The sequence below is a fragment of the Mus caroli genome, chromosome 10 (assembly GCF_900094665.2).
Source record: "Mus caroli chromosome 10, CAROLI_EIJ_v1.1, whole genome shotgun sequence".
NCBI lineage: Eukaryota > Metazoa > Chordata > Mammalia > Rodentia > Muridae > Mus > Mus caroli.
In genome coordinates, this window is record NC_034579.1 from 79606852 (window position 1) to 79612996 (window position 6145).

Below are 6145 nucleotides of genomic sequence, written 5' to 3' on the forward strand. Positions count from 1 at the left end.
AGTCCCTGAAGTCTTTCCTCACTTGTTTTGCTAATTCTCTTGTAGGTGCTGGACTAGTACCGGAAGGCTTGGCCTCTCTTCTTCTCTTGTAGCCCACATAGAAGTTTCTCAGTCAAAGGGATAGCAAAGGAGAAGGCCTTTCTGGGTCCTGACCATGATTGAGCAATTAAGTCTTTCCCTCTGTCTACATGGTGGAAAATCTTGGCTTGTGTAAGAAAGACGAAGTTCACCCTGGGAGCTCTGAGAAGCTTGACATTCTCTTCAGATATGGGAAAATTAGAAAAATCTCCTTCCTTCTGCTCCATGGGTATTTACTTTTCTGTCTCACTACAACTTTTTTTTGTTGGTCTCAACTATTTAATGCAAAAGTATAATAAAATGATAGGGGGTTTCAGGTTTTTAATATATTCTTGGATTGTTGGCCTTCCAGAGAGCATTATTTCCAACTGTTGAATACTTAGCTGACTGTTCTGACCCAAAGACAGTTTGTTTAACTTTGAAAAGACTTGGCTCCATTGGCTTTTAGCAGCTAATGTATCAAGAGAATTCAATAGAAACATGTCAACGTCTGAGCTAACAGNGAGTAACATGCCAGAAGCAGCTGGGGCAGACATGAAAGCAAACAATCCTAATATTACTTTTCCCTTGTAACAATATTAAGACTTGGACATGGTTATACATTCATTATTGTATTTTAAAGAAATCACACTCAAATAAATTTATATCATTGAAAGATGCACACATACCTTATGCCTGCTTAAGCACAGCTTTTTGTCCACCAGCCCCTGGCACATGTTGACAGAATCCTCTGCTTCTCAAGCTAATGTAGGTCTGTCTGTCNTTTTGTAGAAGATAACCTGAAACTTCAAAACTCACCAAGCTGGGACTCTGGTACTGGAGACACCAGGACAAAACCAGTGGTTCTCAAACTTGAGCTTGCCTGCCAGTCATGGGAATGGTTTGAAAATCACCCTGCTAGTCCCTGTTAATGAAGCCCCCAGATCTCTGCCTTGAGAGATTACCTGAGGTATGACTGTACTTCTGACAGTGCCTGGGGAACCCTACTTTGAGATCCACTGGCTCACCTAGGCACTGGGCACCAACAATCCCATTGCTGTTCAGTCACACCAGCTACTGTCCACTATTCAACTGCAGGGGGCTGTGTGGAGCTGGTCCTTTGACTGCATTGCTCAGCATCTTCTGTGTCAAGAGAAATCTGGGCCTGCTCACAGGGAACTCCCCTGCTAGCCCACAATGCACTTTACAACTAAAGCCATATACAGTATAATTGAAATGATTTACTTAATGCTGAAAAACTTACCCTAGTGGACAGAGCATGTAAAATTCAAAGGTATGTTTTTGTGTCGTCCTTGGCAATGAACTGTTTTCTTCAAAATGACTTCACTGTTACTTCTCAGACCAAACATTTTATGAGGTAAACAGGCTCTTGTACCTCAAGGACAGGTGACAGGTTCCGTGGTCACTCCAAGACTCTAAAGCAGGGTCTAGGATGAGAGCCCTGAGCATATGGAAAACAAAGGCCTTCCTCAAGTTTAGAAGGAAGGGATCCTATGAATCCTTGAAGGAGGCCCCAGAAACAAACTTTTCAGTGGGTCTGGAAAGGAGCCATTTCTGAGTTTGTTGCAAGATCACAAACAAAAGCAGCAGACAGGCTCCAAGGCATAGACAGGATGGCTTCTAGGCCCCCTGCCATACCGTAAGTAACTCGCTGAGCCAGGCTAGCTAGCATGTCTTATATTTAGTGAAAGGAGATCTGCAATCCTGGTGGAAGTCCTGAGTACCTACTGCCCCATCTCACCACTGCACCCTCTACTTTGAACTCAAAAGCATCTTCGAAGTCTGGTGTACTATAAGTGTTCCCAGAAGCGAAAGGCAGGACCCATCTGACCCCGTTTCCCTCCCATTAACTGCTTTCCCAATCACAAGGGACAGGAATGAGCCAGGAGAGCCTGTCCATGCAGCCCAGGCTGGGGCCAGGCTAAGATGAAGCAAACATTATTGAGGGCTTGAAATGACTGTTTTCAGGTAAGTGGAAGCTCATGTGGTCACTGTGTGCAAATGAGGGGCTCATCTTAAGTGGCTCAGTTGAGAGCAGGCCTGGTGGTTGTTTCTGGCCTCCACAGCAGAGGGTTCTGTGCACACCCTCTGCCTCCTGGTAAAGTGTGGTGTGCCTGGGTTGGACTTGGGGTGTCAGCTGGGGGGAGGAGGCAGCAGTGGCCTCAGCAAAAGGGTGTCATCAGTAGCCCTCCTGAGTAAAGCTTGTTTCACCAGGGATAAGTTGATGGCAGTTACACAGGGCTCCTGGCTCCCACAGCATAACAGCTTCTAAACCCACACAGAGAAAGGCTCATGAAATAAAGGGGACTTATCCAAGGTGGCAGGCAGTCTTCAGAGGAACACAAAGGCAAGCTGTCTTCTGAAAGGAAGATATAGACTATGATATAAAGACACATGCCCATCTCCCCCATGAGTCCAATTTAAGACTGCTACTATTGCTTTTTCCAGAGGGTCATGAAAAAAATCTAAGCCTTGAAAAATAATTCAATTTGTTTAAAAGAGAAACAGTGTTGGGGGAGACCCACAATCATTTGGATCACAAGCTACTTTAACATCATCTGGCCTCAGGAAACATCCCTGGATATCCACCCACTTTCTGTGAGGAAATTTTAAATCCTTTTTTTTTAGGACCTTGTCCAGATAACTGGGAAGGCGACTTTTAGAGGGGATCTCTCATCGCTTCTGGAAGTGATTTTTAATTATCATAGTCTTCACAGTCAAATAGCACGCAGGACTCAAATTCAAGGAACTACAGAGAACCTTTTTGCAATCTGACAGCAGCTCTAACCCAGGAAGGATCTCAATGGCTGCAAACTCGCTGTCTTTGCCATCCTCCTTCCCCGTTCTGGAGCTGGCCAGGTTTTTGTTCTCCTTCCTCCTCTTCCATTTGTTTCTGTCAGCCTCATATTCGGCTGACTCCTCCATCTTCTTAATCCCATTGCATGGGTACCGCTGCAGCTCTCAGATCATGGTGCGAAGCATCTTCTCCTTGTGCATGTTTTCCAATAAATCATCAAATTCTTTGCAGAACATGAACTGGTAGAGTGGCCATAGTTCAGCTGCAGAACTTTTTCCTCCTTGATGATCTTTCTCTTCAATGTCTTTCTTCATTACTTTCTTGTCCATGCCCTGGAAGGCTGGTACCACGTTATACTCGGGCAATATCATCCAGCCCTGCCTCATTCAGATTCCACACAGCATGTCTACATGGGCACTCTTGAGCTCGGTCTCCCTCCCTCCCTCCCTCCCTCCCTCTTCCTCCTCCTCCTCCTACTTCTTCTCCTCCTCCTCTGAGTTCACATATTGCCCACTGCAGAGCATCTCAGCATCTTGGTCATACTGGATCTCATAGTCATCTCCCAGGGCTCAGCCACAGAGATTTCCAATCTGGGCAAAGGTGTGGTAAGACTAGGCTAGAGAGGACCCCCACTGGGGGCTGGTGTGATCTGTCACCCAGTTGGGGATGGTGCCAGGGATGCAGACTTTGCCTAAGTTCCCATGTGTATACATGCTAGCAGAGTGCTCCAACATTTCCTGGGCAGTCCATGAAGCACCAACATGCGCAGCCATGCCCAGTTACTAAAGCTGAACTGCTCCATGGTGTCCAGCTGCCCTTGGCCTCAAACCCCGGAGTGTGAATCATCCACCGTCCAGCAGATGGCAGCCCTGGTAGCGGTGGTGGTAGCTGATCTGTGTGCTGGGCTAGAAGCACTCAGAGCACAGCTTGATGTCCTGGCACTCTGTGCAGCAGAAGCGCAGCGGGTTCACCTTGGCCAAGCAGTACATGCAGTACTTCTTACCCAGCTCTGACATCTACCCCTGCTCGCCCTCAGTGGCCTTACCAAGGTTCTCAAACTAGTGCCATCTGCTGGGCTCGCTGGGCTCTCAGTGCCTGCGCATTTGCAGGCCACCACCAAGGCAGCCCCTGTAGAGGTGCCTCTGGAGCCAGCCCTGCAGGCTGTGTCCTACCTCTGCAGCCATGTGCTCTCTGGTTCAGCAAGGCCACTGCAGCTGTCTTCCTGCCTCATCTCACCCACGCCCCCTTATCACTACTATTTTCTTTCTTCCTATTTTATTTTATTTTTTTAATTGGATATCTTAGTTCTTTACATTTCAAATGTTATGCTCTCTCACAGTTTCCCCTCTGCAAATCCCCCATGCTATCCATCCTTACTCTGCTTCTATGGGGGTGCTCCCCCACCCACCTACCCACTCCCACCTCACTGGCCTAGCATTCCTCTACACTGAGGCATCAAGCCTTCACAGGAACAAGGGCTTCCTTTACCAAGAGCTTCACTGGAGTTGGAGTTCGGCTTGTAATTGGACAGTCCATTCTTTAGCTTGGGGCTTTTCTCTCTGTCTCCATTTGCTTCCTTCATTTTCTTCATCTTCTTGGGCTTAGCCTCTTCTTCAGAAGGCTGTTCATTTTTTATCTCTATGGTTTTTAGCAGTGGCTGCTTCCTTCTCAAGGGGCTCCTTTTTCTTCTTGGAGGATTTGCTTTTAGAAGCAGTGTCATCTTGAGGCACCTTCACCTGCTTCTTGGCCTTCTTGGATTTCAGGTCTCCATGCCATCTTCAGAAGGCTTTTTCTTTTTAACTGTTTTCTCTTTGGAGGAAGCATCCTCTTCCATTCCTCCTGGCTCTTCTTTGGTCTTAGATTTTGGCTTCTCTTTTCTAGTTTTCTTCTCGCTTAGTTTAGGCAGCATCTCCATGCTTCCTCTGCCCAGTCTGATCCCAATTTAGAGGCAGGCCTACTGGTTTCCTCAAATGCTTGCAAAGGAGAGCAAGCGACAGAGCAGCCTTCAACTTGTGATCTAGCCTGCATCTTCAACAGTCCCTTCCCCTGGCATGCAATGACTCTTACTTCCCCTGAACTGTCACAGTGAGAGTTTCTATTGCTGTGAAGAGACACCATGACCCAGGGAATATTTTGCTGCCTTGTCATGTACAGTATTTTATTGTGGCTGGCTCAATGGTTGTGAGTTTCAATCCAAATTGTTATGGTGGGAAGCATGGCAGCCTCTAGATAAGCATGGCCCTGAGTTGCTGAGCGTTCTACATCATGTTCCAAAGGCAAACAGAAAACTGCCTTCCAGGAAGGAAGGAAGGAGAGTCTCCAAGCACACCCATACAGTCACACATGTACTCCAAAAGTGCCACTCTATGTGCCAAGCATGTGCAAACCACCTCATGCAGTTTCCCAGCTCTGTGACCTCCCAACTCCACTTTTTAGCCAACATTTGTCTTGATGTGAAATGATCTTTCTGAACATAAGTGCTTCACTTTATGGGCACCTTGCCTTCCCAGAAATTAACCTTATTGAGTACCGTGACAGGTGCTTAGATGGAAAGAAACAGGCCTGTGTCTGTGTGTGTTTTAGAGAGATTTTGTCAAAATTAGTCAATTGCTCACACTCAGTGTTTTCTGGAACCTTTCCTCAGGCTGCATTTCCAGCTGCATCAAACTGAGAAAGCAACGAGATTCCCAAACGTCAGCAGTCTGGGATTCCTGACCATGGTCACAATGAAATCCATTGCTCTTTCTGCTAACGCCCTGCTCTTCCCACCACTATATCATCATCATCATCATCATCACCTCCGAGCCAAGAGAAACCACCCTTTAGGTTGCTTTTCTTCAATATTTTCTCACGACGGGAGAAAAGTCATAAAACCCACTCTCAACACTAGTGTCTTCCACTATTCATATGTCTTTGCCCCTTTTGTGCCACACATTTCTTTCGGTCCTAGTGTCTGTCACATCTATGACAGACTTGTATTTTGTACACTGGTCCTCAATAGGCAGTGGATGTCCCAGGGCAGAGCATGAAGAAGAAAGGGAGGCTGATAGACCTGCCACCTTGGAGAAAGGGGGTTGGTGGGCGGAACTTTGGGGGGATGGGCAAGTCCTAACTGTCACAAGCTGTAGTTTAACTTATATTAACTAACTACCCTACTGCCTGAGATGAGGTACTCAGATAGGCTGCCTTTATCTCCACATGGCATTTCTCACTTGGGGACAGGGTGGTCTCAAGATAGGGTTTCTCTGTGTAGGCCTGACTGTACTGGAA

The 6145-nt window shown here is 46.8% G+C and overlaps 1 pseudogene; it reads right to left on the bottom strand.

Annotated features, from left to right (window-relative positions):
* Positions 1-2642: 2642 nt before the first annotated feature.
* LOC110304056 lies at positions 2643-3891 on the bottom strand (annotated as a pseudogene).
* Between the last annotated feature and the right edge of the window lie 2254 nt (positions 3892-6145).